General features: G+C 39.4%; 1 protein-coding gene across 1 annotated transcript in view; it reads left to right on the top strand.

The window, feature by feature from the left end:
* Positions 1-7,500, top strand: part of ZNF536 (zinc finger protein 536) — a 146,363-nt gene that overhangs the window by 76,243 nt on the left and 62,620 nt on the right. The window lies entirely within an intron of this gene.

The following is a 7,500-nucleotide window of genomic DNA, read 5'->3' as shown; positions in this document are numbered from 1 at the left end:
GGGCCATTGCTGCCGATCAGTTGGTACCTTCATCAGCTGGTGATACTCAAGTGGAGTTTAAGAAGTCTTTGGCTAACACTGTTCCCAACTGAAGAGCATCCCTTCACCCTTGTCCCTAGCAAACCCAGCCTGAGCTTGTGGCATCTTCTCTGGTATTGGTTTGATCTAGTTGACTGCACCAACTTAGTGCTCTTCTTCCTTCTTTGAAGACTAAGGTTTCCTACTTGTACTTTCAAAGATCTTACTGCCTAGGCTAGCTGCAGTTTAGATGGTCTCAAAATTTATTAGACAGTTAACTTTGGGGTCCAAATAAACCCCAGAAGCTTGGCTGCAGTTTCACAGGCTAGCATATAAGTGAGTATTATTAAAAGTGAGGGGGAAGAAGAGCGGGGAGGAAACATTAGGCAGAGGTCCAAGAATAGGCTGAAATACCAGTGTGGTATTTTCAGTTTGTGCACAGCGATCACGCAGTGTGGAGTGTGACATTCCTAGGAGCTCAGTCACGGACAGCCTAAGTCCCTGAAGAACCAAATCGCCTCAAATACCACAGGTCCACCTGAGGCATGCGGCCAGGGTTGGGCATTTGCAGGTATGCGCCCTGGCAGGGTCCCAGACCCTCCAGGGACAGGTCCCAGATACCCTCCCCACCCGCCTCCTGCGCCCCAAGGAAGGTGGGAAGGAAGGCCTGGCATACTTGCTGGATGGAAAGGAGCTGTGGTGGGATCTGACCAGGCCCCAGCTGGGGTGAGCACAGCTGTCCCGCAGTGCCAGCACGGCCTCTGCAGACTTCTCCCTCCCTCCCTCCCTCCCTCCCTCCCTCCTTCCTTCCATGGTGGCAGTGTTCATCACTAAGTGACACTCCTTTTTGTCCCACTATAAAACACACTCAGTATTTCTAGACTATTTTCCACTTCTTCCCAGCTTTTTTGTACCTTAAACTTTCATTGTCATCTAGCATGAACCGAGAGTTTGAGAGGGCACAGTGGAGTAGCCATACTTTGGACCTTGTTTAAATGCTAAACTAAAGAGTAGGAGGCAGAAGTAAGGACAGGACTTCTGGGCCATGTCTGGGTTTTTGAGCTCATTTCTGATCTTCCTGGAGCAACAGAGATACTGCAGTGTTAATGTTATCTCCCTAGTTAGGAAATTTACAAAATGGGCAGTAGAGTTACCACTACTTATTTTTCAAATGTGCTTTGTAAGGATGGCTGTAAGCACTTCTGTCAGCTGTGATTCCTGCTCATTCGTGTCTTGAGTTCTAGCTATGTTTTCTTCATGTGTCTCTTTTTAGGTGTCCCATTCATTAGGTTTTTAGGAATACCTTACCACATATATCATAGGCTAATGTAATTGAAAACTGATCTACTCACGTCTTATCTTACACTGAGGTAGGGGAGTAGTCTATTTATCAAAGACTGCATAATTTTCCCTTTTAATGATCTAACAAAACTATTCAGAGACGGACAGAAGCAAATCTGAAAAGACCTGAAATGTCTTAAGCATCCCTCTTAAATACTTCACACTTCCCTGGGAGATTTATGGAATACCAAGTACGATCTGACTGAGACCAAAAGGTGATTCAAAGATGTCTGTGAACAAAAGAAACGCAAACAGCCATTTTTCATCATTTGGAGAGAATTTAAGGAAAGAACAGAACATCTTTGATTTTGATTATTAACTGGAAATGTATGGGCACGTAAGAATGCCATAGATGTAAAGAGGAAAAATTACAGAAGTGGAAGTTGACTGTTACTGTTCTTTTATATATTCTAGTGCCTTTATTTTAATTTTACAGACATATATAGGTAGTTTTATTTTTCTGCATATATCTTTGATCATATATCTATCTATTCATGATAGATATCTGCTATCATGAATATTTTCCATGTTATTCTGCCACTGAAAAAGTAGGCAGTGAGTTCTGGCGGGGAGGAGTTTGTCTATCAAGTATTCTATTATTCTATAATTTTATTTGTTTTCTTAAAATAGTCATTGTGCCAGTACAGTGAAGAACATTAAGTCAACATGCAACCACATTTACCACACAATGGTATCAGGGTCACCACAGTTATTTCCTATTCTGTGTAGAAATAATACTGTGGTTGCTCAGATGCTACTATCCAGTAACTATATGTAAATGTTGACTTTGTGATGGTGACCACTATAGTATAATTATAATGAACTCTCTCTGTAAGAGGGGTAAGGAGTGAAACTGGACATGACTGAAAAGGACAAGCAGTAGTAGAGGACAAATACAGAACACTTCATATTACTATTTCTTCGGCTATTTCTTTTAAGTCTTATCCTTGAACATACTGGTACTTTTCAATGAAAACCAAACTCACTTTCACTGACACTGGAAGGACAAGGGGATATGACTCGGGCAGTGGAATAGTGCAGTGTTAGCTGTGAATTGCAGCCAAAAGAAAGGTATGAAAATTAACTATTGTACAAGGGAATCCATGTTCGTCACTCATCTACCAAAACATTGTATGTACTACCTTTTATGTTAAAGCTCAACACAGCGAGTTTGTCTATACTGAAAAGAGCGTCTGGTGGTAGGATTGCACCACCTTTCTTGCTCTACACCTGTCTTCATATGGGTGACAGGTTCGGTAGCTGTCTGAGCATGGGGAGAGAAATTGAAGCCAATGAGACTGCTGAAATAACACCAAGGAATAGTCGTCATTTCTTTTGCGCTGAAAGAACTGTGAAAAGACCTGAAACTACATTTGCAGCAGCCAGAACTGAAGAACTCACAGCTGTGGGTACAATTGATGCCCATCAATTCCCAGGCATTCTCCTCCCAGCTCCCCTGTGGTGAATAGCAATTTTTTGCAAACATATCTTAGGGCAAGAAAAGATGCACAGTAGTGACCCTGGTGCAGGTTCTCAGTCTATTGAGGAGAGTGATTAATATCAGCATTAGGCATGCTGCAGATACCTTGTTTTTTATGTGCAGCAACACTGAAGTGATCTCATCAACTCTCTGAACATTCAGCAAGTCCAAAATCAAACGCTTGTGTGTCAGATATACACAGCTGTATTTGTACTGTTGCTCTATCTAAAGAACATGCCAATTGCTTTACTTAGAGTGAGTTGAGAGAGAGACTCATTACTAAGAACATGTATAGCATTATCAATGAAAAACTTTATTGTTCTTTTCCTCAGTGGTTTTAGTGTCCTTGCTTTTCCTTTCATAGGAGCCTGTGCTAATATATCTTCAGACAATGTGGGGCCTGATTCACTACTCCCATGCACAGTGTGTCATCATTTACACCTCTGCACAGTGCGTGGGAAATAAAGACACATTAGAATAGTAGCACTTTGTGCTAGTTTACATGTGTTTTGCAAAAATATAAATGGTTGTGCAAGGCAATGGGGAATCTGAGTGTGTAGGGCACTGCTTTTATTTTATTTCTCCCCAAAAGTGTATGAAATGAACTTTTATCAGCCAAACTTGAGCAGAACTGAATATAGCAAAGTGTAAGTTTTTGCAGCAAAAGAAGGATGTCCAGCTGTACGTTCGGGTACCACAGTTAGAAGGTAGGTGAGTGTGTCCTTATCCAGTGATGTTGTCTTACTGGGCTTTTAGGTTTTTTCTGCCCTTGACTGGCATTAAGCTCCTATACCTTCTGTTGAAAGAATTCTGATTGATTAAACATTTTTATATTTTTTACTTCCTGACATGTATTTAAAAAGCACTGCTGACTTGAATTTAGCTTGATGAGGCTAGTGAGCCTAGAAAACATGGTAAGTTTTTTGAAGTTAAATCTTCAACAGACTGCAGTACTGTGCTTGTTCATCATCTGGGTTTTCACAGCTCTAGTCAGAATTTCAAAAGATTCCTTGGCCAAAGAAAATACCAGACGTTAAGTAGCAGAGGACTTTCTTAAATTGTAGAGTAAATTTTGGCAAGCATAGAAGGCAGTGTTTCAAAACTGTCTGTTTTCATTGTTGCTGTGTCGCAGAAAGGGCCATAGGAGACAAACCAAAAAGAAAATGAAGATTACTGTGTTGAGAATAAATATACAGAAGGTCAGATTTAAAAACATTAAGTAGGGTAGACTCTTTAATAGTGATAATTTCAGACACTGGGTTTCATTCAGTAATTTTCAAAACAGTTACTGATGAGTAGGTAGTATAATAGAAACAATGTGAAAGTCATGAGATCAATTTAAAATAATTCTATAAATTCTTGAATGAAAATGAAAAAAAACCAAACCACATTTGAGCTGGTTGTTTTATGTAATTTCCTTATATTATGTACAGAAAGCAGCTTCTTTGGTTGTATCTTTAACTATATTTAATAAAATGCCTAAAGCTGGTTCTCAGCTGCACGTGTAGAACCACACTGAAGATCAAGGATTAAAGGAAATAGGTTGTAACTGTACTCAAAACCTTGAAGGCATAATGTTTTTTACTTTTAAAATACCACCAGAAAATGAGTATCCTTCTAATCTGACTCCTGCGTGAAAAAACTGTGGGACAGGTGGACTCTTTCTCTAAGGGATAATATGAACATCAGTTGACATTTATACTGTGGAAGGATGAGTGAGCTGTTAAGCATGTCATACTTATTATGTACGTGTTTCTTTTATACGTTTTATTTTGCTATCTAGCTTTATAGTTCATTTTTTATTTTATTTTTCTAATGGTTAAGGATGTGGTAATAGAATAGTTGTGAAGTAAGAGTAGAGTCACTAATACCAGTTAATATCTTTGGAAGTATAAATTAGAAGGGCAGGCGTGTGAACTAGGAGTCTTCCAGGTTCATGGTTGGCATTTTGTTAGTGCGACCCCGTCTCACACCAATGATCAAACTCAGTAGGCAGTTACCACTGAGCTAACCAGGTTTGCCTGCCTATGACAGTGCCAACAACAGTAATGTCACTTCTCTTAAAAACTTGCAAGATTGTTCACCAGGAAAGAGGCACTGCGCTTCAGACCGATAGGAAACCGCAAAAGCTGTCCATCTACTCCATTGCATCCTGAAACAGTGTGCACAGAAGTAGCATTAGAAATAGTTTTTGCTGACATAAAATTTGCATCTACTATTTTCTTAGACTTACCATTTATAGTACGTTCTGCTGGTAAGCTGAATGCAGCCTGTATGTGGGGAGAGAGATGTAGAAATAGATGACCTACCCTGAAGTACTTGGCTTATAAGGTCTTCCTTTTCATTTTCTGTGTCTGGGTGGGTGAACAAAAATTCAGAACTTCCCTTGAGACAGGTAACATGCAATGTTTGCTGGCACGTTTGCTTCCCTTTCAAATATTCCACAGATTGTACAGACAAAAGACAGATTAGGCTTTGCATCAGATTTACTAGAGCTCTACCTCCTTGCCTTTGGACTCCAGCTTGCATTTTACACTTCTGCCTGAAGTTGCTGAAGAATTAAGCTTGTGTGTGCACTGTTTGTACATAACAGGCTTTCCCAAGTGACTATTTAGCACTATTAAAAAACAAAACCAAGACTGGCAATAAGATTCTGGTAAATGTAAGTGGATTCCATTTAAAAATGGCCCATGGCATCTTTCTGTAATGACCATCTTTTCGCTGCATGCAGAGTGCTGGTGTCATTAGTGAATGAAAAAATACACAGATTTTCAGGGATTTGGGCCTGATTTGCATTTACAGTACAGCTGTTTAGCACTGTTCAGCAGTGTAGTGGACTTAAAGTATAGGAAGAAATACAATGCAAGTACACTTCAAGCCTTCCTGACACTGCCTGATTGCTGTGCATTGCGTAAGTTTAAGGTACGCTCTTGTAGCATTCGCAGTTTGAAACTTCTAATGCTTCAGGATTCATAAAGCCAAGTTCTGATATACCAGTGCTGTCTACTGTGTTTTAATCAGTTACATCAGGTGCGAGTTTAGTACAGTGATTTGGAGCCAAACATGAGCGTGGTGATAATTTTTACTGCTCTTCTGTAAATGTTGTGTTTTGAGAGATACTCCTTTCTTCAGTGTCTGTCACGGGATAATGTTTTTTTAAATCCTCATCTGAATTTTTATGTGTTTACTTTTTAATTTCCTGTCAATAGAAATGGAATCAGTGGCTCTGTCATTAATATTTAAACTGTGGGTGTTTGGGGTTCTTTAACACCCTAGTTGCTATGCCTCTTTAAGTTTCCTTCAGTTGTTCTTTACCTCTAAGCAATCTTTCATTACCAAGTTGTTTATCTGAGAAGAAAGTGAGACTGTCTCTTTGTATTGCTGAATAACATCACTCTTTTTCTCAAGAAGTCATTACACACTGACATCATATTGTTCTTCATTAGATGATCTGTTGCCTGAAAGTATCTTGGTGACACTGAACTTGAAAGCAACAAGAGTACAAGTGCTAGGATGCCTAGAGAGCAGAGACTGGCAATACCTTGCTCAAGCAAATATTCGAGATAATCTTAAAAAGGCATTAACAAATACAAACCACCCCCACAGAGGTAATTTTCACCTCTGAATTTTTGCTTGTTTCTTAGTCCAGCCCAGACTTCAGCCATCACTGTTACAATGCTGGAAGCCAAGTCTACCTAGCAACAATAGCTATGTATAATAATTTAAACTTAAAGAAAAATAACACAGCTGCTGATAGAGTAGTGTCCAGAGATTTCTAGGTGCTTTCCAACAATGAAAGGGTGGTTTCTGTCTTGAAAATGTATGTGTGTGCATAGAAAAAGACCTTCGATATTCACAAAGACCACAATTAGCGCTGCACTGTAATTGCCATTCCCTGATTAGTTGGAAACCTTAGATACTCAATAGATTTTATTTTTCATGTTAATGAGTTACATGAGAAAAGCTCACAATATAGTTGTTTGTGAAATTTGTGCAAGTATTCCTTTGATTTCTGCTGTTTCACAGGTCTTTTATTATGAACTTTCAAAATTCTTATTCCTGTGACTGGGTGCATAGCTCTGGTGGCAAGTTTTAGTGTGATGACTGGATGAGAATAATCTTAAAGTCTTTGTAAATGTTTGACCATGCAAACTAAAATTTAACTTTTCTTAAAGATATTGTATTGTTCTCTTTAATTGTACTGTTCTGTGAAATATTCCTCCCATGCACTTATTTAATGTAGAAGGAAGAACACAGACATCCAAAGAAGCTGAGAAAATTCTCCCGATAATCTCCAAACCCAAAACCCTGTAGGAGAAAATTGAAAAAAGTGTGTTTGCCTTACTTCAATCCACAGGTGGGGTCACTTACCTCACAGGAAAAGGAGCTAACATGGCTGCAGTTGTCTCATAAACAACTTAATGATCACAGTAGCTTGTGAGTTTGGTTTTTTTTACTTATAATAAAGCAGCAATGGAAGACTTAAAATACATTACCCTTCAGAAGTATGAATTACATTCCCCTTCAGATGGGATGGTGGAAGTGAGGCAAGTGCAAGAGCTGTGTGGCCTGGAGGGATATCCATAGTCTTCCTCGCATATGCAGCATGTTCTATCTGTTGCTGCAAGCTCCCTCTTTGCTCTTAGCCCCAGCTGCAGCAG

This window comes from Pygoscelis adeliae, unplaced genomic scaffold (genome assembly GCF_000699105.1).
Source record: "Pygoscelis adeliae isolate BGI_AS28 unplaced genomic scaffold, ASM69910v1 Scaffold62, whole genome shotgun sequence".
Taxonomy (NCBI): domain Eukaryota; kingdom Metazoa; phylum Chordata; class Aves; order Sphenisciformes; family Spheniscidae; genus Pygoscelis; species Pygoscelis adeliae.
This window is presented reverse-complemented; position numbering and strand designations above follow the sequence as displayed.